The 24,471-nt window shown below is 34.8% G+C and overlaps 1 pseudogene; it reads left to right on the top strand.

Moving 5' to 3' along the window:
• Nucleotides 1-17,670, top strand: part of LOC127541442 (60S ribosomal protein L6-like) — a 35,931-nt pseudogene extending 18,261 nt beyond the window's left edge.
• The last annotated feature ends 6,801 nt before the right edge of the window (nucleotides 17,671-24,471 follow it).

Below are 24,471 nucleotides of genomic sequence, written 5' to 3'. Positions count from 1 at the left end.
TTTCCTGCCATCTTATTTGCTCTGTTAAGCTTTTCTCTTTCCTTTCCCCTTTCCCTCCTCCCCAGTATTTTGTTTTTGATGACCAATTTCTTCAAACAGCCCTTCCCCTTTTGAACTCCTCCCCCTTTTTTTATAACTCCTCTAATAATTCTGTTTTCCCTTCTATTAATCTTTTCCCCTTTTCCCTCTCACTTCCCTATAAGGTGAGACAAGTTTCTCTGTGAAAACAAACATGTCTGATATTCTTTCTTTCAGCCAAATCTGATAAGAGTAAGATTCACACAATGATTAACACCTTTCCTTCTTTGCCTCAGTTATAATAGGTCTTCTTTGCCCCCTCACGAGATGTAATTTCCCTTATTTTAACTCCTTTTCCCTCTTTTGCCAGTACAATTCCCTTTAAACCTCTAGTTTCTTAATATGAATAATTCATATTATCATAATAAAATCAAATTATACCTGCATTCTCTAAGGGTATACCCTTAACAGAAATATAGTTCTCAAGATTTCTTTCCTTTGTACCTTTTTATGTTTCTCTTGAGTTCTTTGTTTGGACATCAATTTTTTTTGTCTAGTTCTGGTCTTTTCATAAGAAACAGCTGAAATTCACCTATATCATTGAATATCCATCTTTTTCCCTGAAATATAATGATAATTTTAGCTGGATAGCTTATTGTTGGCTATAATCCCAATTCCTTTGCCTTTTGGAATATCAGATTCCAGGCCCTTTGATACTTTAATGTTTAAGCTGTTAAGTGGCAACTTGGTATTTAAATTGTTTCTTTCTGGCTGCTTGCAAATTTTTTTCCTTAGTGTTATAGTTCTGAAATGTAGCCATGATATTCATTGGGAATTTACTTTTGGGGTCTCTTTCAGGAGGTGATCAGTGAATTCTTTCAATGGCTATTTTGCCTTCTGATTCTAAGATATCAGGGCAATTTTCCTTTATGATTTCCTGTAAGATAATATCTAGGTTCTTTTTTTCATCATGGTTTTCAGGAAGTCCAATAATCCTTAAGTTGCCTCTCCTAGATCTATTTTCAAGGTCAGTTGTTTTTCCTAGGAGGTATTTCATATTTTCTTCTATTTTTTTCATTTTTTTTTGTTTTTGTTTGACTGATTCTTGAAGTCTTATTGAGTCATTCATTTCCATTTGTTCAATTCTAATCTTTAGTGTGTTATTTTCTTCAGTTTACTTTTTTAGCTCTTTTTGTAATTGGCCAATTGAATTGTTTTGTTTATTGCATTTATTTTTCATTTCACAAATGTTGTTTTTCAGTGAATTGGTGTCTTTTTAATATCTATTTTATAGGACATTGAAATGATCTCATTTTCTTTCCCCATTTTTATTTTAACTCTTTTGATCCTTTATGCAGTCTTCAAGAAAACCTTATGAAATGGGGATCAGGTCATATCTTTCTTGAAGATTTAATCTGGGGTTGTTTTGCCTGTAGGAACCTCAGGATTTGAGGTCTGTTCTTCTCTTTCTCCATAAAAGCTATCTATGGTGAAAGTTCTTTTTGTTTTTTTTTTTACTCATTTTTTTTTAAGGCTTTAAGTCTGCTCAATGCAAAGGAGCAATAGCTGCTTTAATTTGCCCTGGGGTAATTCTGCTTAGTGACTTCTGGTGTTGGATAATCTCGGCTAGGTCCAATGTGCTTCCAGGATGCAATGGTTTACAATTTGCCTTTTGTAGCAAACCTGCCAAAGCACCTGCTTGCAACCATGACAGAGTAGCCTAAAGAGAATCACAGAAGATACCCAGATGCATGGAAGCTGCAATGCTTTGACTCTCCATTCCAGCTCTTTGCTCCAGTCTGCCTGTGCTGCAGTCTGGACTTGGCAGATTATCCCCTTGCCCATTTGAAACAGATCTGTTCTGAAGTTCTTCCAAGGTATTTTCTTCTGGGCATGTGTTGTACTCCAAATATTTGTGGATTCTTTGACTCCAAAACCCATCTAAAAGATCAAAAAAGAAAAAAATTAAAACCGCAAAGTTTTTCAAAGGATTCAAGGAATTAAAATGATTTTGAAAAGTACTTCTGTTTATCTATTTATCTATTTTAAGAAGTTAATAAGATCAGAAAAGTATTCCTTGTCTCCACCTGCAATTAGCTTTTTTGTCTGAATTTGGTAATTTTAAAAAGGTGAATCAAGACCTTGTAATAGTAACATTATTTATTATTTTTCATAAGCATAAAGTGTATATTCCCATTTAAATGGGAAGGGTTTTTATAGTTGAAATGAACTCTTTGCTTCTGAAAACTACCTTCCATTATCTCTTTATTCATCCCACATCCTTCACCATTCATCAACAATACAATTATTTTATGTTTTTTAATAGCAACTGCTTCATGATCGTACATGCAACCAAGGCGAATATTCTGTCATTAGCCCACTACATATCCATAAACCAACAAATAAAGCTGCTAAGTGTATGCTCCATCTGTAAATGTAAACTGAAATGGACATAGCTCCCTAAAACAGTCTAATATTTTTTTAAAGGACTGACAACTATTCGTAAACCTGGTGAACTACAATGCTATGCCAAGATAAAAGTTTGTGTCTTCAGTATTGCATGTGAGAAAACCAGTTCTCTTTAAGCCCTTTTTCTTAAGCTGGACAACCAACTTAATTGGTTATACAGTAAAATTCCCCTGTGGGGGAGTTAATTTTGTATTCCTGACTCCTGACTAATTCTTCCTTACCCCAAAGCCCCCTCTGTGAATCATCTTGGAGCCTGAGTGAGAAAATGGGTGGCTGAGGTGACAACGCTGAACTCTCACTCCAAGCTCTCTTCCACCACATACTGTAACAGATGTGGAAACCATGCTCAAAAGAAAGATGCAACGACTACAAAGAATTATGCCTCACTTTCACAGTCTTCTCTAGAATAGTTGTCTTGCCATTTAGCATCTAAGTTTTACTGAAAACAAAAATTCTTCACTATGAAGTGATGCTTCTTCACCAGTTATTCTCACACCAAGATGAAATACATAAATACAAATATATATAAATAAATGCTATGCTTTACCATCCAAGTAACTTGTTGTCAAGGATACTACTAAGCCAGAGTGTGAAAGCAAAAAGCTTGACAAACTCCACTCTCCCCCTCTACTGGAGAAGAGAAGGGGACATTGACATCAACTTCTTTTTTCCTCTTAAAAATAGCCATACACATTAAATAAATCCACATTTTGATTAGGAATAAGAAAGGAAGGAAGGAAGGATCTGTGAATGAATTTATTTGGGGATCTACTGGTTTTCGGGGAATGGAGTTAGGAAGAAGGGTTGGAGCTCTTCCTGTCTTGTTCCATGCACATTCAAAATCTCCATCTCCCCATTTATATGTGTACAGGTTTTAAAGTGCCTCCGAGGGAAGAAGGTGCCTTAGAAGTGAGAGGGAAGACAGAAGGTGAGGAAATAAAATTCTAAATACTTTAGATTTTATATATTTGCTTTAACCAGTCACTTTTCTTTTGTATATCTCTATCTCTATCTGTCTGTCTGTCTCTCTCTCTCCCTCCTTCTCTTTCCTTTCCTACCTCCATCCCTACCTTGTTCCCTCTTTCCCTCCCTCCCTCCCTCTCTCTCTCTCCTTCCCTCTTCCCCCTCACCTTCCCCCCTCATCTTTTCCCTTCCCCTTCCTCTTTGTCTCTCTTCCCCCTCTCTCTCCCTCTCCCTTTGTCCCTTCCCTTCCCATTTCCCCTCCTTTTCCCTCTCCTGTAGAGGGCTGAAACTGCAAAAAGGTATGCTTGAATCAGACAACCAGCACTTAAGGCTAATTACCTATTTGATGTGAGATAATGACTCTAGTATATTTGGATAATGGCTCTTCTTACCATTTGGTACTTGCTGAATGTTTGGTGTTAAGATAATCAGAGGCAAGGATTGTGGGGGAGGGGGGAGGGAGGGGCGTGTTGAAGAGAGGGCAGGGTCACTTGGTGGCAGGAGGAGGAGGAGAGAGATTAGTGACTCTGAACTCCAGAATCCAGGATTTTGCTTGCCTGCTTCCTTCACTTCTCCCTCTAAAGACCAAAGACTTTAACTTATCCTGATTCTGGCTAACCCCGAGGCCCTCCAGAAGCTTGCCAGTACTCTACTCTGTCTCTCTCTCTCTCTCTGTCTCTGTGTGTGTATCTCTTTCTCTGTCCTTCTCACTCTGTCTCTTACTATTACAATAGAATAACTATTACAATAAGAATAAATGGATGTTTGTGAAATCATATGGTAATCTAAAGAGATTGTTTATCCTTAAAGCACATTTTAAAATATTTTGTTTATGTTGTTAATTAGTTCTTAGTTACATGTAAAAAAATTTAACATTAACTTTTTGAAAATTTTGAGCACCAAATTCTCTTGTGCTCCTCCCCTATCTATTGAAAAGGCAACCAATATGATATCAGTTTTACATGTGAAGTCAAAATATATTTCCACATTTGTCATATTGAAAAAAATATTCAAAAAACAAGAAAAATAAAGCAAAAAATAAAACCAAGCATATGCTTCAATCTGCACTTAGAATTCATCAGTTCTCTCTTTAAAGATATACATCATATTTTTTTTTCAACAGTCCTTCTATTGAAGCAATACCCATTAAAGTTGTGGTATATGATTATAATATAATACAATTATACTAATACATAATGATGAGCAGGTTTCAGAAAAACCTTAAAAGATCAAAGCCATGCAAAATGAAGTGAGCACTATAGAAAGTAACCAGTGTAGTAATGATAATCATAGTGGAAACCTTAGGTATTCTGATTGAATACTTTCATTTTTCCACATTCCCTCTAGAAAGTATCCTCATACTTTTCTATCATGTTAGCCTATGTGATAGATATGGATTGTAACTCAGAGTTCTTTTAATTTGCATTTATCTAAGCAATAGTAATTTACAGCACTTTTTCATATAATATTGATAGATTTGATTTCTTCTGGAAATAATTTATCAATTGAAGAATGACTTGAATGTTTATAAATTTGTCTCAGTTTCCTATTTGAGAAATGAGGTCTTTACCCAAGAAACCTGCTATATAAAAAAAAAATTTTTCCTGTATTCTTTCTGATTTTGGACTGTATTTGTTCAGTGTAGAAATTTTTTTTAATTTCATATAATCAAAAATTTCCCCTCATTCTTCCTATCTTTTGTTTGGTCATAAATTCCTACCTTAATCAAAGATAATATAGACACATTTTCCCATGATACCCTAATGTTTATTATTTTTATGTCTAAATCATTTACCAGTTTGACCTTGTTTTGATATACTGTGTGAAATGTTGATCTATGACTAATTTCTACCAAACTTCTTTTTAGTTTTCCCAGCATTTTTTGTCAAATGATGAACTATATTGCCAGATATTTTGATTTGGAGGTTTATGAAATGCTATATTCCCAAATCTATGCTACAGGTCTAGTAGTCTATTTCTTGGCAAGTAACAAGAAATTTTACTGTTTTTTAAAAAATTTTCCCCAATTATACGTAAAACATTTTTAATATATTACCTTATGAATCATGTTAGGAGAAAAAAATAAGGACGGAAGGGAAAAACCACAAAAGGAAAAAAAATAAACAGAAGAAAAAAAAAGTTAAAATAATGTGTTGATTTACATTTAATCTCCATAGTTCTCTCTCTGAATGATAACATTTTCCATTCAAAGTTTATTGGAATTGTTTTATATTACTGACTTGCTGAGAAGAACCAAGTCTGCCATAGTTGATCATTGCACAATCTCATGGTTCCTGTATAGAGTGCATTTCTGCTTCTTCTTATTTCACTCAGCATCAGTTCATATAAATCTTTCCAGACCTTTCTAAAATCAGCTTGTTCATCATTTACCTTATAAAACAATATTCAATTGCTCTCATATTCCATAATTTATTCAAGTCATTTCCCAATTGATGGGCATCTACTAATTTTCCACTTTTTTGCTAATGCAAAAAAAAAAAAAAAACAAAACAAAAAAAAAAAACCTTTTTTTTTTTTTTTTTTTTTTTTGCATATGTGGGTCTTTTTCCTCATTTATAATTTCTCTGGGATACTGACCTAGTAGTGCTACTGTGGTATCAAAGGGTAGGCACTGTTTCATAGACCTTTGGGCATAGTTCCAAATGGCTCTCCAGAATGGTTGGATCATTTCACAACTCCAACAACAATCAATTAGTGTCTCAGTTTTCTCCATCCCTTTAAACATTCATCATTACCTTTTTCTGTCATCTTAGCCAGTCTGAGAGATATGTAGTAGTACCCCAGAGTTGTCTTAATTTGCATTTCTCTGATCAATAGTGATTTAGAACATTTTTTTCATATGACTAGAAATGATACTTTAGTATTTTGTGATTAGATTTACCTAATTTTGAGGAGACTGAGGTAGCCCCTCAGTATAGTTTTATTGCCTATTTCTTCTGGCTATAGACTATCTCCTGCTGTGAGCAAGATACTAATCTCCTGTGCTCCACTAACTGTATAACTGGCTTAATTTCTCTAAGAATTTGGATTCTGTATCACTTGGTGCATATACATTTAGAATCAATATTACTGTTACCATCTATGATATCCTTTAACAAGATATAGTTCCTTCCTTCTCTCTTTTAATTACATCTATTTTCATTTTTGCTTTATCTAAAATCAGTATTGCTATCCATGCTTTTTTTTTTTTTTTTTTTTGCTTTGGCTGAACCATAATAAATTCTTCTCCAGCCTTTTACCCTTACTCTGTTTCAAATGTGTTTCTTGTAAAGAACATATTGTAGGATTGTGGGTTTTTTTTAATCCACTCTGCTATCTGATTCCATTTTAGGGAAGAATTCATCCCATTCACATTCACAGTTATGATTCTCATCTGTGCATTTCCTTCAATCCTGTTTTCTCCTCTGTATGTGTTTTTGTTCTCTCTTTTCACCTTGATGATCCTTAGTAGTATTTTGTTTCTAACCCATCCTGCCTTCAATCTGCCCTCCCTTCTATCACTTCTCCTCTCTTCTTTGTCGACTTTCGCCTAGTGTTTCTGTCCTCCCTTCTATCAAGGCCCTCCCTTTTCTTTCCCCTTTTCTTTCCTATTTCCTTATGGAAATATATACATATAATTTCTATAACCTACTGAGTGAATATGTTATTCCCTCTTTGAATAAAAAATTATAGGATTAAGCTTCAGACAATGTTCATCTCTGTGTCTTCTTTCCTTCTATACTACTAAGTCTTTTGTGTCTTTTTGTGTGATCTAATTTATCAAATTTTACTTCCCCTTTCCTCTTCTTCCAGTACAATCTTTTTCCACCCCTTAAGGTCTTTTCTTTGACTACATCACATCAGAGTCAATTCATGCCCACACCATCAGTCCATGTATGCCCTGTCTAATTGTCCCAAAGTTTAGCATTTAAATATATTTTTCCTCTTTACCTTTTTATGCTTTTCCTGAGTCCTGTGTCAAAAATTATTGAAATTCTCTTATTTCACAGAAGATCCATCTCCTCCCTTCAAAGATGACACTCAGTTTTGCTGCATATTTGATTCTTAGTTGTAATTGCAGGTCCCTTGCCTTCCAGAATATGGTATTCTCTGATCCTTATTTTAGAAGCTGCCAGATGCTGGGTAATTCTGGCTGTTGCTTCTTGATACTTGAATTATTTGTTTGTTTGTTTTTTCCTGGAAAATTGCAGTATTTTTTCTTGACACAATTCTGGAGTTTTGCAACAATGTTTCTTAGGGTTTTTCTTGTAGGATCTCTTTCTAGAAGTTATTGACATTCTTTCAATAAATATTTTGCTTTCTTGTTCTAGTAGGAACAGTTTTCCTTGATGATGTCTCAAAGAATGCTATTTAGGTCCTTTTTTGATTGTAGTATTCAGGTACAATAATATTCAAAGTGTCCTTCCTGTATCTATTTTAAAGGTTAGCTATTTTTCCAATAAGATCCGATAGATACCAGAGAGACAATTTAAAAACAATTGGCCAAATGCAAAAAGAATCCACTGAATATACTTTGAAAAGCATAATTAATTTAATGGAAAAAGAAATACAAAAGTTAACTGAAGAAAATCATACATTAAAAACAAGAATGGGCCAATTGTGTTTTTTAAGGAATTGTTTTCTTCAGTGAATTTTTGTTCTTGCTTTTCGAAGCTATTTACTCTCTCTCTCTCTATCTCTGTTTCTGTCTCTCTCTATGTGTCTCTGTATCTGTCTTTCTCTGTCTCTCTCTTTCTCTGTTTTTTCTTTTTTTTTCCTATCTAGTGATGTTTAAAAGTGAGCTCTGCTTCTATGTTACACGAGGCACTGTCCCAAGCTTCTTGTGCAGCTCTGACCTTGGCTTTGAGACAGGAGCTTGATGTCTAGCTCATAGTAGGGGGTAGCCCTACCTGCTCTCCCCAGGAAATGGCCTGGTTTCATCGGGCTGTCAATTTGCCTTCTGTGCTGGGACTGGAGACTGCCTACTCTGATACTGAGCCAAGGCCAAAAGCCTCAGTTGTTGATCTGCTGTAACTAAAATTCTCTTACTGGCTTTCCTGGACACCATCTGTGCTGGGATAAACATGCCTTTCACCTCAGTAAGACTGACCTTTTTTGAAGTCCTCCTAATCTTTAGCTGGAGAGAATGGTTTCATCCTTGTTCAGACTCTATTCAGAGACTTGATTTCATGTGTTTTTTGAGGAAAACTGGAAAAGCTCAAACAGCTTCCTGGCTTTACTCCACCATCTTAGCTTCACCCCTGGAACTCCAATTATGCTCATTAAGCAAAATTCTTTTCATATGAAAAAAATGTTGTATCTCCATTTTTTATTTGATCAAATCTACTTTTAAGGTTTTATATTTCCATTTGATCAAATCTACTTTTAAGGTGCAATATTCTTCAATATGTTTGGTGTCTCCTTTACCATTGTTTTTTCATAATTTTCCTGTTTCACTCATTTCTTTTCCCAATTTTTTGTCCATCATTCTTACTTGATTTTTAAAAATCACTTTAGATTTTTCTTTTTGGAAAAATCCTTTTTTTCTTTTGTTGTTGTTGTTGTTGTTGAGGTTTTGTTTGTAGCTAGCTTAATTCCATTGTCTTCTGAGTTTATGTTTTGATCTTCCTTGTCATTATAGCAAGATTTATTGTCAGGTTACTTTATTGTTGTTTGCTCATTTCTTTAGACTATTTATTGCTTTTGAACTCAGTTAGAATTTGGCTTTGTTTCCAGAGTGAGGATTTGAGTAAGGGCTTTTTTTTGGGGGGGGGGGGCGAGTAACTGTTTCATGCTTTCTTGACTTATTCTTTTCAGAGCAAGTTCTGAAGTTTTAGAAGTTTTTAATGCTGAAAGGTAGTGTGACCTAGAGGATAATGTGGTCATAAGGTTCCTTACCCAGAAAGTCCCATGATCCATTGTGATTACAAAAGTATTACTCTTCAAGTCTCCTTTTTTTTTTTTTTTTTTTTTTTTTTTGGTAACTGCAGGCACTTTTTTCTGTCCTGGAATTATGAGCTAAAAATGGGTATAGGCAATGGAGTTAACAATCAGTGCCCTCTCATGCCCCTGTGCCAATATAGGAATCCCTTGTAATTTTTTCTGACCAATTGCAAGATACCATTTCTATTTCTGGCTTGAGAATTCTCAAAGTTGTTGTTGTTATCTCCAAGGCCCATGGTTGATGTTGCCACCACATGGGCTCTGGGCCAGTCCCAACCCTAATGACATAGAGCTTTCCTTCCAACTTCTAAAAGTTGTCTTTGCTTGGAAAAAAGTCTCACTTTCCCCTTTGCTCCCTTGCTTGAAAATTTGATTTGAGGTGTTATTTTAAAGTTATTTGGAGGGAATGTAGAGAGAGTTAATTATATTCGCTACTCCAACATTTTGGTTCTGCCTGCAACAAATTTCTCATACCATTCGCTTTCCTTCCAGTCAAACCAGACTGCCAAACTTACCATTCTTCTCATATACCACAGTATCGACGCACTACATCTTCTAACTCCATTCCTTTGCTCTCACTATCCCATATCACTGAAATGCTTTCACTAATTCCTTTGTCTACTTCAGTACTCCTTCAATATGAAACATTTCCTATTCCCTACTTCTTCAAAATCCTTTCAACTTCAGCAACCTATAATGCTTCCTGTCTAAAATTTATATTTTATAGTGGTATATAGTATCTTCACTAGTATAATAAAGCTCCTTGACATTTTCATATTTAGGTTTATATCCCAATTACTTCTTATTTTCAACAAAGAAAATTATTAAGGTGAGAGTTTAGACTAGGAATGAATCATCAGTTACGCTTTAGAGCTTCCTCACTCAAACTTCCTCACTCTTGTTTTAATATTTAATCTGAATAGTTATGTCTTCCATAAATTACTGTCAAATCTTTAATCAAACAGAAGCATTAAAACATAGTCAAAAATAGACAAGAAATTTTTTGGATAATTCATTACCTTGAATTTTCCTGATTTCTATCCATTTGTGTAACTTTCATTATGGCCACTGACTTTACCACCTTTACTTAGCACAATACAACTGAATGTTTCCCCACATCATTTAAACATAAATATCCCAACCACTGAAAATTCTTAATAGCCAAACTCTGAGCAAGTATGCCACTATTATTCAGAATTCAAATACTAGAGTGAAAATCAAATAAACATACTCCTTCACCTCATAACAAATTCAAACACATTTTTAGAAGACACAAACTTCAGGAACTAAAAGTTTGCAATATTAAATAAGTATAGGCTAAAGTTTTCTCAAAAGCAGTATCTTGGGTACCACACCAGGCCACAGCTCCTAAATATTTATGAGAAAAAATTCTAGGAAAGTAAAGTCAGCTAGATTTAAATCATACACATACACAATCTTAAAAATGATATTCTCTTAAAAAAGACACAAAGCATATTCTCAAAAGACCATTTTTTCTAGGAGAGATACAAAATAAGCATAGCCAGAGTAAGAAAGTCCCACTGTCTTCATCTCCTAAAGAGCATTTATTATGGACATAAAAAGGACTATAGCTGCAACTACACTGAACTTTATTTCACAAATGAAATTCAACAGTCCTCTACTACTAAATTAAGTTGGATAACTGAAAATTGCCTCAATGCAGTTTTTTTTTGTTTGTTTTTGCTACAAACTAAGATGGCACTAAATGTTTGCATTTTTTCAATGTGAAGCACTATTGACCAAAGATGATTTTAACACTTCTATAGGCACAAGAATTACATTTAAACTCCAGGGAAGAGAAATACTGTATTAAAAAAAAGTTTTTTAAATAACAAAAATAATCATTACAATTAACTCATTACAATGTCAAAGGCATGAGATTGGGATAAGCAGTAGCCTGACAAAAAGTAGGAAACTACTGATTTCAAATAAATTAAATATGTCTTACTATTTTGTCTTTCACTGCCAATTAGTTATAAATCTTTTACTTCAGCTCTTTCAACCTGTTCATCATTCATTGTTGTATTCCCTTTAAAATGTAAGATCTTTAATATAAATTGTTTATTTATATTCCCAGAAACTAGCATAGTGCCTAGCACTTAATAGAAACTTAATAATACTTGTTGAGGGGAGCAAAGATGGTGGGGAGGACACATGCTTCATTCAGAGTTCCCCTTCTACCCCCACTACTGATTACAAAATTCAGCATCTGAAATAGTGCTTGACTGGTAGAATCCATGAATATTGGGAATATAACAAATTACCAGCAGAACATAATCTTGAAGATCACCAGAAAAAGTCTGTCTTGAGCGGGTAGGAAGAGACCAGTGCAGGCAGTGAAACAGACCATGGAGGCCAATCACAAGCTAAGCAGACTGGGGGTGGGGTGCAGTCTCCACAGGCAGAGAATTTGCAGGGAGAACAGGTTGGCTGCTTTGCTTTGGTTGCAAGGCAGTAGATCAGCAGGGAAGTTACACAAACGCAAAACATAGAATATACCCCCAAATCCAAAGTTTCACAAGACCTGGCCACACCCACCCAGCACCGGGAGTGACTCAGCATGATCACAATGTAGTTGCATTTCCCAATACAGCCTCTCTCGCCAAGGCAGTTGCACTTCCTCAGAAAGGCCACTCTTCCATAGCATGGACACTCTTCACAGCTTATTCACAGGACAGCCACTGTCCTTCTGTCCCTGTTCTGTAGAGGAAGCTAGGAACCTCCTTGCCCTGGAGGCAGATCCCAAAGGTTATTTTTTTAAAAAAATAAGTAAAAAAGCAAATTATAGATATAATTATAGATAGCTTCTATATAGAAAGAGAGCATATTTCCAACCCTGAGGAGACCAATAGCAGACAGTCTCCAGACAAAACTCCAAAGGGGGGATTTAACCGAGTCCCCACCACTTAAGGCTCTCCTAGAAGAGATTTTAAAAGATCTTAAAAGAGAGCTAGAAGAAATGTGAGAAAAGGAAATAGAAGTTCTGCAAGAAAGTGTAGAAAAGGCATATAACTCATTAAAAGAAAGATTTGAAAAAGGAAACAACTCCTTGAAATGTGGGATGCAACCAAAGCAGTAATAAGGGGAAATTGTATAGCTCTAAAGCCTTACTTGACTAAAATAGAGAAAGAGAAGATCAATTAATTGGGCTTGCAATGTAAAAAGCATAAAAAAGACCAAATTAAACCCCCCCAATCAAATACTACACTTGAATTTCTACAATTAAAAGGAGACATTAATAAAATTGGAAGTAAAAATACTATTGAATTAATAAATAAAACTAAGAGTTGATTTTATGAAAAGCTTGACAAAATAGATAAACTTTTGGGAAATTTGATTAGAGAAAGGAAAGAAGAAAATCAAACTGTTAGTATTAAAAATGAAAAGGCAGAACTTTCCACCAATGAAGAGAAAATTAGAGCAATAATTAAAGGTTACTTTACCCAACTTTATGCCAATAAATTTGATAACCTAAATGAAATGTAGCCTGCCCAGATTAACAGAGAAGGAAGTAAATTGTTTAAATGGTCCCATTTCAGAAAAAGAAATAGAACAAGCTCCCTAAAAAAAATCCCTAGGACCAGATGGATTTACAGGTGAGTTCTACCAAACATTTAAAGAACAATTAATTCCAATGTTAAATAAACTACTTGAAAAAATAGAGAATGAAGGACTCCAACCAAATTCCTTTTATGACACAGACATGGTACTGATAACTAAACCAGGCAGGTTGAAAACAGAGAAAGAAAATTATAGACCAATCTCCCTAATAAATATTGATGCAAAAGATTACAGAAAATCATCCCCAGCATAATTTATATCAGGACTGCAGAGCTGGTTCCATATTAGGAAAACTATTAGCATAATTGACTATATCAATAACCAAATTAGCAAAAACCATATGATCATCTCAATAGATGCAGAAAAAGCATTTGATAAAATCCAGCATCCATCCCTATTAAAAACACTTGAGAATATAGGAATAAATGGACTTTTCCTTAAAATAATCAGTAGAATCTATTTGAAACCATCAGTAAGCACCATATGTAATGGGGATAAATTTACCCATGCATATATCTTGTAAATAAAAAGCTATAATTAAAAAAAAAAAAGAAATGTCCAGCAGGATGATTTCAGAAAGGCCTGGAAAGACTTACATGAACTGATACTGAGTGAAATGAGCAGAACCAGGAGATCATTATATATTTGAACAACAATACCATATGATGATCAATTCTGATGGACATGGCCCTCTTCAACAATGAGATGAACCAATCAGTTCCAATTGTTCAATAATGAAGAGAACCAGCTACACCTAGTGAAAGAACTATGGGAAATGAGTGTGGACCACAACATAGAATTTCCACTCCTGTTTTTGTCTGCTTGCATTTTTGCTTTCCTTCTCAGATTATTTTCACCTTATTTCTAAATCCATTTTTTTTGTGAAGCAAGATAATTGTCCAAATATGTATACATATATTGCATTTAACATATACTTTAACATATTTAACATGTATTGGTCTACCTGTCATCTAAGGGAGGGAGTGGGGGGAAAGAAGGGGAAAAGTTGGAATAGAAGATTTTGCAAGGGTCAGTGCTAAAAAATTACCTATGCATACATCTTATAAATAAAAAGCTATAATAAACAAACAGATAGATAGATAGATAGATAGATAGATAGATAGATAGATACTTATTGACTGATTCCTCTAAGACTTGTTGAACCAATTATTCTTTCTTTGTCTTGTCATATTTTTCAATTATTCCCTCTCCATTGACTCCTATATTTTTGCTAACAGGCTCAGGGTTTTGTAACTGTAGTAAAAATCCATCAGTCATTACCTTATCCCTAAAAGACCATCCTATCTTTATCCCCCCTTCACTACGAAATTGCATTTACTGCCAACATTTTTTCACCACTGACTCACTCATCAACACAATCTGGTATTTGTGCAACTACTCTGTTGAAACCAATTTCTCAAAAGTCAAAGGTCTCATCATCATTAGATCCAATGAACTCTTCTCATTCTTTATTCTCCTTTGTTGAACTGTAAATTTATTTGATATTATTGACCATCTCCTTCTGGATGCTCTATCACCTTGCTTCTGGAATAACTTCATCTAGTTACAATCTTTCCTCTCTAGCTGTCTCATCTATCTTCTTAATTTGCTTCTCTTCACCTTTACAATGCTAATGTTTTCCAAGACTTTGTCCTCTATCTTTTCCCTCTCCTCTCTTAAATATTTTGTCCTTATCACTCAATGACCCTTAAATCTTGTTGATTCTGTTAATGTTAACTATTCCTGATCTCTCTTGCAAACTCTGAATCAACATTTCACACACCTATGGATCACTTCCATATGATTTCTCCCATCTCAAATTCAGCAATTCTGTAACAGAAATGGATATGGATATAGCTATATTTTTTTTCTCCTAGGGATCTAAAGCATTTAAAGTGGGAGTGACAGTAATATATGGCACTGTTATTACAAGTACAGTCATAACAAGGGGAGGCTCTGCCTAGGTCTTGCCCCTTCCATGTTTGGAGTGAAGGGAGGGTACTGTCATAGTCATAGAACTCTGGAAATTGTGATTTTAAGGCCAACAGATGATTTTAAAAAATGTCTCTTATGGATCATTGCAAAAAAGAGTTTTATTTTGCTGGGAGTGCATTGTGCCTTTCTATATGTCAGTCCCCTGAGAAAAAATTGTATCCATCAGAGCGTGCTGTTTAAAATACTATACCCTTTCTTAAGCCTGTTCCTTTTTCTAAGGACTCTGAGGATTTTCTGTTTGGGGGAAAAACATAATTCACTTAATCAAACTTTTTAAAAATGATATTGTCATGGTTGACTCTTTGCTGTACCTTTCCTCACTCATCTTCCATCATTTATCACTTTATCAGTTCTACCTCTACAAAACTAGGACAGCTGGGACACTCTTCATCCATTTTCTCTTTCTATAACCAGCAAAATATTTCAGTCCTTCATTATTACTGGTCTCCTTTTTTATTCTGATCTCTCCAAAATATTCTGCTCGATTAATATTCCTGACCATACATTGATCAGGCATGAAAATACTATTTTTACATTCAATGAGGACAAATTCTTTAAGCTAGTATTCAAAATTTTGAACTTCTTGGTTACATTTTACTTTATAATATATCTTACCTCATAAAGTTTAGGTTTCTCATCTCTAAAATAAATCTGAACATTTCATCCAAATTCCTCATCAGATACCTTTAGAAAAATGCAATGGCCATTTCCACTCATATTATTTTTGTTATCTCTGGGAACCCTCTTCTTCCTGATACTCTTTTCTTTTTCTGCTTTCTAAGATACCACATTCTCTAGGTTCTGTACCTAAAAAGAACAAAATATAACTACTTGCTTCTTCCCAAAAGCATATAATACTTTTAAGCTTACTTTTCCTTACATTTAGAAGGCCTTCTATTCATCTTTGTCTATGGAAAAATAAATATTATTTAACATCAAGCTTAAAAGTCTCAATGAAGCCTAATTTGATTTGCCAGAAGAAATATTATTGTCTTTTCTTTTAGATATTCTACAGCAGTTTGTTTTACTTCTTTTGTCATTATTGTTTCTTTCAGAGTTGCTCATGTATTAGTCATATGTCTCTTGCTCAATTACAAATTGCTTAATGTCAAGGGTCAAAATTTATTATTTTTCTATCTCCCCCTGTGCTTAGCATATTGCTTGGCATAGTATGAAAACCACTTGAGAAAAGTTATCAGAAATTCCTCGATTTTTACTTTCAATTATCTATTTATGTTCACTTGAGTTTTGTCATTGATGATGATGACATTTTTTCCTACTATATTTCAGGCTCATTAGGGATGAAAACCTTAGCTATACCACATTGAATATATCTTGTAATATTTACCATAAGATCAAGCAAACGAATGGTCAATAAATGTGGAAATAAGTACTATAGTTACAGATCTTGGCAACTAGCTTCATAGTAGATAAAGCATTGGGCCTGGAGAAAAGATTTTAGTTCTGGTACTGCCTTAGATACTTACTAGCTTTGTAATCTTAGACAAGTCATTTTTAACATCATTGTTTCAGTTTCCACTGTTTCATGAAACTGAAAATGGGAATAAATAATAATAGATACCACCTCCCACAGTTATAGTGAGGTTAAAATGAGATGATATTTGAAAATGTTTTGCAACCTTTTAAACACTATATATGTTCTAATTATTATTAATAGCCATTAATATATGATTTTTTAAAAGTGAGGCAGTAGAAATAGCACTGCATTTGAACTCAGATTGTGGATTCAAGTTTAGTCTCATGTATTTGTTACTGTATGATCCTAATCAAATAACTTCCATAGGTTTCAGTTTAGTATAAAAATCAATGTACTGGCTCTTTCCCTTCTCTCAAGATGGTGAACAAAATCCTTCAAAAGGAACCAAAAACAATAGGAAAAAAAAAGAAAAAAAAAAAGAAAAGAAGAACAAAAGAAAGATGTGGCTGAAAAGTTGGTGAAAGGGCCTTGAAAACATTGCTGTAGGAATCCAGTTCTGGCCAGAGGGATCAATACTCCAGGTCTACAATGCATTTGCAATGAGCCATGTACAAACAGAAATATGCTTCACTAAAAGCCCAGATTGAAAGGGAAAAGAGAGAAAAGATGTCCGCTATTATCCCAAAATCCATTGTTGGTAATAAGAATGGAGAAACCTGTGTGGTAAAAATTCACAAAAGGCTTGAGTATTACCTTATGAGGATGTGCCCACAAAGCTGCAAAATCATGGCAAAAAGCCCTCGGCCAGCATGTGAGGAGACTTCAATCTAGCATCGCTTCACATCATGTTCACTGGCCACCACGGGGGCAAGTGAGTGGTTTTCCTACTAGAAGTAGCTGCTTGTGGATTGCTATCAGTGACTGGGCCTCTGGTCATCAACTGTGTTCCTCTGTGAAGGACTTCTCAGAAATTTGCCTCTATCACCTCTACCAGGGTTAACCTTTCTGATGTAAAAATTCTAAATCATCTTACTGAAGATTCTCTTCAAGAAGAAGAGGATCTACAAATCTCAACATCAAAAAGGAGAGATTTTTGACACAGAAAAAGCAAAAATACAATACTACAGAATAGCACAAAGCTGATTAGAAAATAGTAGACCCTCAGATCCTGCCCCAAATAAAGCAAATTCCTAAACTCTGTGGCTACCTGTCTTCTTTATTCTCTCTGCAATGGAGTTTATCTTCACAAACTGGTGTTTTAAATGTTTTGTAGAGAACTTTCAGTAAAATATTTTGAATAATTAAAAAATAATGTACTGAATCAGATAGCTGCCATAGTTCCTACTACCTACTACATATAATTTCATAAGTAGATGATTTATGAACTCTTTCTAGCTAAAAATCTATGATATCACAATGAGTTTATGATTACGGACTTGAGTTGACTGTAATCAGTTTTGCTCACTCTCAAAACTGCAAATACTATCTTGATTTATCTTAGGCATCATCATCACTCTCAGCTTGCATAGCATGCTGGCCATATTTCAGGTGCTCTCCAGCAAAGCAAAACACTTTTTGAATCTTCACAGATAATGAAGAGAGGGGGAGGGAGAGAAAGAGAGAGACAGAGGCAGATAAAGAGGGAGAGAGAGAGAGAGAAAGAAAGAAAAGGAGAGAGAGAAAGAGAGAGAGAGAGAGGGAGGGAGAAAAAGAGAGAATCAACACTAGAGATAAATTAGAACTCAATAACTGACATTTATACTAGTGACATAGGGATAGAGATATGAATATAAATGAATACATAACCACATTTGTAATATTTCCTTGTAGATCACTTACAATCATCCTATCTCTCTCTATTTTTTATCTTTATATATATATTTGAAAACCACATTGTTATGCAGTCCTTAAAAGCAATTCTTTTCAAGTTATACAAGATATTTTTTCAGAGCAATATGACATTGATCATTAGGGCCCAAATATCATTGATCAGAAATGCAATTCTCATTTTATTGGTTTACATGATTTTTCTCCCAGAAATATAAAGCTTTAAATGGAGGGGGAAATCCTATTACGTCACATATGCCCTTTCCGTGTCTTGTATAGTTCTCTAATGCATATAGTCTCTGCCACTTTTATTCCATTCATCTTATTTTATTATATCTTTTTATTTACAAGATATATGCATGGGTAATTTTTCAGCATTAACAATTGCAAAACTGGACCCACACTTAACACCGTATACCAAGTTAAGATCAAAATGGGTACATGATCTAGGCATAAAGAACGAGATTATAAATAAATTAGAGGATCATAGGATAGTTCATCTCTCAGACTTGTGGAGGAGAAAGAAATTTGTGACCAAAGATGAACTAGAGACCATTACTGATCACAAAATAGAAAATTTTGATTATATCAAATTAAAAAGCCTTTGTACAAACAAAGCTAATGCAAACAAAATTAGAAGGGAAGCAACAAACTGGGAAAACATCTTCACAGTTAAAGGTTCTGATAAAGTCCTCATTTCCAAAATATATAGAGAATTGACTCAAATTTATAAGAAATCAAACCATTCTCCAATTGATAAATGGTCAAAGCATATGAACAGACAATTTTCAGATGATGAAATTGAAACTATTACCACTCATATGAAAGTGTTCCAAATAACTATTGATCAGAGAAATGCAAATTAAGACAATTCTGAGATACCACTATATACCTATCAGATTGTCTAAGAGGACAAGAAAAAATAATGATGAATGTTGGAGGGGATGCGGGAAAACTGGGACACTGATGCATTGTTGGTGGAGTTGTGAACAAATCCAACCACTCTGCAGAACAATCTGGAATTATGCCCCCAAAGTTATCAAACTGTGCATACCCTTTGATCCAGCAGTGTTACTTCTGGGCTTATATCCCAAAGAAATACTAAAAAAGGGAAAGGGACCTGTATGTGCCAAAATGTTTGTGGCAGCCCTGTTTGTAATGGCTAGAAACTGGAAATTGAATGGATGCCCATCAATTGGAGAATGGCTGGGTAAATTGTGGTATATGAATGTTATGGAATATTATTGTTCTGTAAGAAATGACCAGCAGGAGGAATACAGAGATGCTTGGAGAGACTTACATGAACTGATGCTAAGTGAAATGAGCAGAACCAGGAGATCATTATACACTTCAACAATGATACTGTATGAGGATGTATTCTGATGGAAGTGGATTTCTTTGACAAAGAGACCTAACTCAGTTTCAATTGATAAATGATGGACAGAAGCAGCTACACCCAAGGAAAGAACACTGGCAAATTAATGTAAACTATTTGCATTTTTGTTTTTCTTCCCGGGTTATTTTTACCTTCTGAATCCAATTCTCCCGGTGCAACAAGAGAACTGTTCAGTTCTACAGACATATATTGTATCTGGGATATACTGCAACATATTTAACATATATAGGACTGCTTGCCATCTAAGGGAGGGGGTAGAGGGAGGGAGGGAGGGGGAAAATTGGAACAGAACCTAGTGCAAGGGATAATGTTGTAGAAAAATTACCCTGGCATGGGTTCTGTCAATAAAAAGTTATTATAAAAAAAAAAAAAAAAAACAATTGCAAAACTTTTTATTCCATTTTTCCCTTCCTTCCTCTCACCCCCTCCCCAGATGGCAGGTAGGCCAAAACATGTTAAATATATTAAAGTATATGTTAAATACAATATATGTATACATATCCATACAGTTATTTTGCTGCACAAGAAGAATCGGGCTTTGAAATAATGTACAATAACCCGTGAAGGAAATCAAAAATGCAAGTGGACAAAAACAGAGGGATTGGAAATGCTATGTAGGGGTTCACACTCATTTCCCAGAGTTCTTTTGCTGGGTATAGTTGGTTCTATTCATTACTGCACTGTTGTAACTAATTTGGTTCAGCATCAAAAGGCTCCAGCCTTTTACCTTTACTCTGTATGTATCACCCTGTTTTAAATGTGTTTCCTGTAAACAACATATTGTAGGATTCTGGCTTTTGATCCAGTCTGCTATCTGCCTCCACTTTATGGGAGAATAATTCCTGCCATCTTATTATCCCCAGATTATGCTTTTCTTTTTTTTCCCCATTTACCGCCCTTCCCAGTATTAAACTTATGGGCACCACTTGGCTCACGCAGCTCTCCCTCTTTAGAATCCCTCCCACCCCCTTTGAGTCCCTTCCCCATTCTTATACTTTTCTCTTTTTACTCTTTTCTTTTTCCCTTTTATTCTCCCACTTTTTAATGATGTGAGATGAGTTTCTCTATAAACCAAATATGTCTAATATTTTCTCTTTGAGCCAAATCTGATGAGAGTAAAATTCACACAGTGTTCCTTCCCTTCCCTAAATTACCTCATATGCGATAGGTTTCCTTTGCCTCATCGTTGTATGTAATTTCTCTCTTTTTATCTCCCCTTTTCCCTTTTTCTGATACTATCACCTTTCCATTTCTACTTCCCTTTTTATTATAACAGTAAAATCAAATTATACACACACTTTTTATGTATGCCCATAACCGAAATACAGTTCTCAAGAGTTTATTTTACCTTTTATGCTTATCTTGAATCCTAAATTTGAAGGTCAATTTTTTTTTGTTTAGCTCTGTTTTTTTTCATTAGAAATAAATGGAATTCACTTGTTTCATTGACTGTCCATCTTCTTTCTTGGAAGAAAATGCTCATCTTAGCTGGGTAGTTTTTTCTTAGCTGTATTCCAAGTTCTTTTGCCTTTTGGAATATCAGATTCCAGGCCCTTCGATCCTTTAATGTGGAAGCAGCTAGATCCTGAGTGATCCTTATTGTGGCTCCTTGGTATTTGATTTTGTTTTCCCTGGTTGCTTGTAATATTTTTTCCTTAGTCTGATAGTTCTGAATTTTAGCCACAATATTCATTGGGGTTTTTATTTTAGGGTCTCTTTCAAAAGGTGTTCAATGAATTCTTTCAATACCTATTTTACCTTCTACATCTGGGTAGTTCTCTTTGATGATTTCCTGTAAAATAGTGTCTAGGCTCTTTTTTCATCATAATTTTCAAGAAGTCCAATAATTCTCAGATTATCTCTCCTAAATCTATTTTCCAGGTCTCTTGTTTTTCCAAATAGATATTTAACATTTTTTCTTTCTTCTTCTTCTTCTTCTTCTTCTTCTTCTTCTTCTTCTTCTTCTTCTTCTTCTTCTTCTTCTTCTTCTTCTTCTTCTTCTTCTTCTTCTTCTTCTTCTTCTTCTTCTTCTTCTTCTTCTTTTTTTTTTTTTTGGTTTTGCTTGACTGATTTTTGATGTCTCAACAAATCATTCATTTCTATTTGTTAAGTTTTGACTATTAATGAATTATTTTCTTCATGAGCTTTTTTTTTTTTTTTTTTTTTTTTTTTTTTACTTCTTTTTGTATATGTCCAATTGAGTTTTTAGATGAGTTGTTTTGCTCTATGGAATTTTTTTCCATTTAACTATTTTTTTAACTGAATTATTTTCTTTTTCCAATTCACAAATCCTACTTTCCTGCGAGTTCTTTATCTTTTGCAATTCACAAATTCTGTTTCCTTGGGAGTTCTCTACTTTTTCCAATTCACATTTGAGGAAGTTGTTTTCTTTTTCCACTTTTTCAAATTTTTCTTTTTGTGAGTTATATGCCTTTTCCATACTCTCTTACAGAGCTTATCATTCCTTTCCCCATTTTTCTTCTAGCTCTCTTTTAAGATTTTTTATAATTTCTTCTAGGAGAGCCTTGTGTGATGGGGACCAAGTTACATCCTCCTTTGGGGTTTATGTCTGGAGACTGTCTGCTATTAGTCTCCTCAGTGTAGAAAACCTGCTCTCTTTCTGTATAGAAGCTATCAATGGTTACAATTTGCTTGGCTTTTTTACTCATTTTTTTTTTAAAAAGCCCTTAGGATCTGCCTTCAGGGCATGGAAGTTACCAGCTTCCTCTACAGAATAGAAATAGATAGATGGACAGTAGCTGTCCTGAAAATAGGCTGCAAAGAGCAGCTGAGCTGCATAAGTGCCCTGGGAAGAGACCTGCAGCAGAAGTGTCTCTGCCCTGGGAAGCACAGCCATGCTATGGTCATTCTACTGCCCTGGGTAGAGAGACCCCACTCTTCCCCCCACCCAAGTTTTGCAGAATTGTGGCTTCTTCAGACAAAAGCCTTATGTGCAGAATGTGGCTGCACAGCTGTTCTGTGGTCTGTGCTGAGTCACTTTCAGTGCTGGGTGGGTGGTAGCCATATCCTGTTAAATTCTGGTGTTTTGGGGAGTACATTCTACCTTTGGCATTTGTGTAACTTCTCTGCTGATCTACTGCTTTGCAACTAAAGCAAGCAACCAACCTGTGGTAGAATCTTCTCTGCTAATTCTCCACCTACAAAGACTGCTTCCACCCTGGTCTGCTCAGTGTGCTAGCCTCCGTGTTCTGCCTTCCTGCCTGTGCTGGCCTGCTCCCACCAATCAAGACAAACTTTTTCTGGCAATCTTCCAGTTTATCTTTGGTTGGTAATTTATTGTACTTTTAATATTCGTGGATTTTACCAGTCAAGAACTATTTCTGAGGCTGAATTTGGTAATTAGTAGTGAGGGTAGAAGGGGAGCTTATAATGACTCATGTGTCTTCTCCACCATCGTCTCAATTCAGTTTTAAATGACTTTAGTATTACTTGCCTATTATCTCCTTTAGGGAACTGTTGTATTCTGAGAACCAAAAGAGCTCAATCTCATCAGATCTATCTTTTGCATGTGGTAGGAAGTGGTCTTTTCAGAGATTGTATAGTAGAAAATATGTGTAAATAGACCATAAAAAGCAACAGCCTCTCCAAAAAGAGAAGTTTTATATGACATTGATCTTGTGTATTTAGGCACTTTAAAAATTTCTATTGTTTAATAGAAATATAAAGCATTTTAGTGGAATAGTTTCCTACTCTGCATTCAGAAATAATGACATGCCCACAAGAAAAAATTTGCCAGATCCCAAAATGAAAATCTCCATGTAGAACTTCCAGAGACTTTTTAAATAGCAACAAAAAAACCATTTTTAAATAGCAACATTGATACCTACAAAGAGCAATTATACTAGCTCTTGGTAGATATCAGGCAGCTCAATGTTCTGTTCCCAGCAGGAAAGCATGGTTAACATATAACCATGAAGTAGCCTCTTCCAGTAACCAATGCCAGAATCCAGCCCTGTCTAATAAGGAAATGTCTCAGATAGATTGCTTAGGCATATTCCTAATATCAAGCCTGAACTTAGGTCTCTTATTCCTTTAAATCGCATAACTTATAGTTAAGCAAGATGAGTGACGAGGAGCCCACTCCTACCCTTCTTCCCCAGAGTACACATAAACATTAAAGACTCTCTGTGATTATGATCTTACATTCAGAACATGTTTCTCATGAGATGGAAATGGATGTAGAGCAACATGGGATATAATGGTCTGGCCCCAAGTCATAGTTTCTAAACATCAAAACACTGCTTTTCATTGTTTGACCTATAAGTATAGAAATCAGTTTTAGTAAACATGGGTATTTCATAGATATAAATATACCTTAAATTTCTCCATGTGGGATAATCAGTGGTAATTATCCATGGGTTAATATTAAGCATTTTCATTGTATGCTGTAAACAAACAAAACCCATTATATAACACACACACACACACACACACACACACACACACACAAATACATATTTAGACTGAAAACCACATACTTGAATTGGTAGAAGGAATTTCCTCAATAGATGTGATGTAGACTGATAAAATCACAGGTCTGGAAAAAACTCATTTTAACCATTGAAACTTCATTGTAATTCAAGAAAAAAGAAGTCAAATCAAAGAAGGAACATGGGCAGGAAAAACTACTTCTAGTGAAGTAAAGGAAGAAGAGAAAAATGAGCTAGCCAATAAAACTGTTAAGTTTTTAGAAGAAATGGCCTTTGGCAGTAAAAAATATTATGGATCTTGCATAAAGACAAAAATATTTGTGTGTATATTTCTGTTTTGACAGAAAAAAAAAGATAGATCTATCTACCTATTTATGATAGGTAGATAG

The sequence above is a fragment of the Antechinus flavipes genome, chromosome 6, assembly GCF_016432865.1.
Source record: "Antechinus flavipes isolate AdamAnt ecotype Samford, QLD, Australia chromosome 6, AdamAnt_v2, whole genome shotgun sequence".
Taxonomy (NCBI): domain Eukaryota; kingdom Metazoa; phylum Chordata; class Mammalia; order Dasyuromorphia; family Dasyuridae; genus Antechinus; species Antechinus flavipes.
Note: the sequence above shows the minus strand (reverse complement) of the source record. Positions and strands in the feature narration are given on the sequence as shown.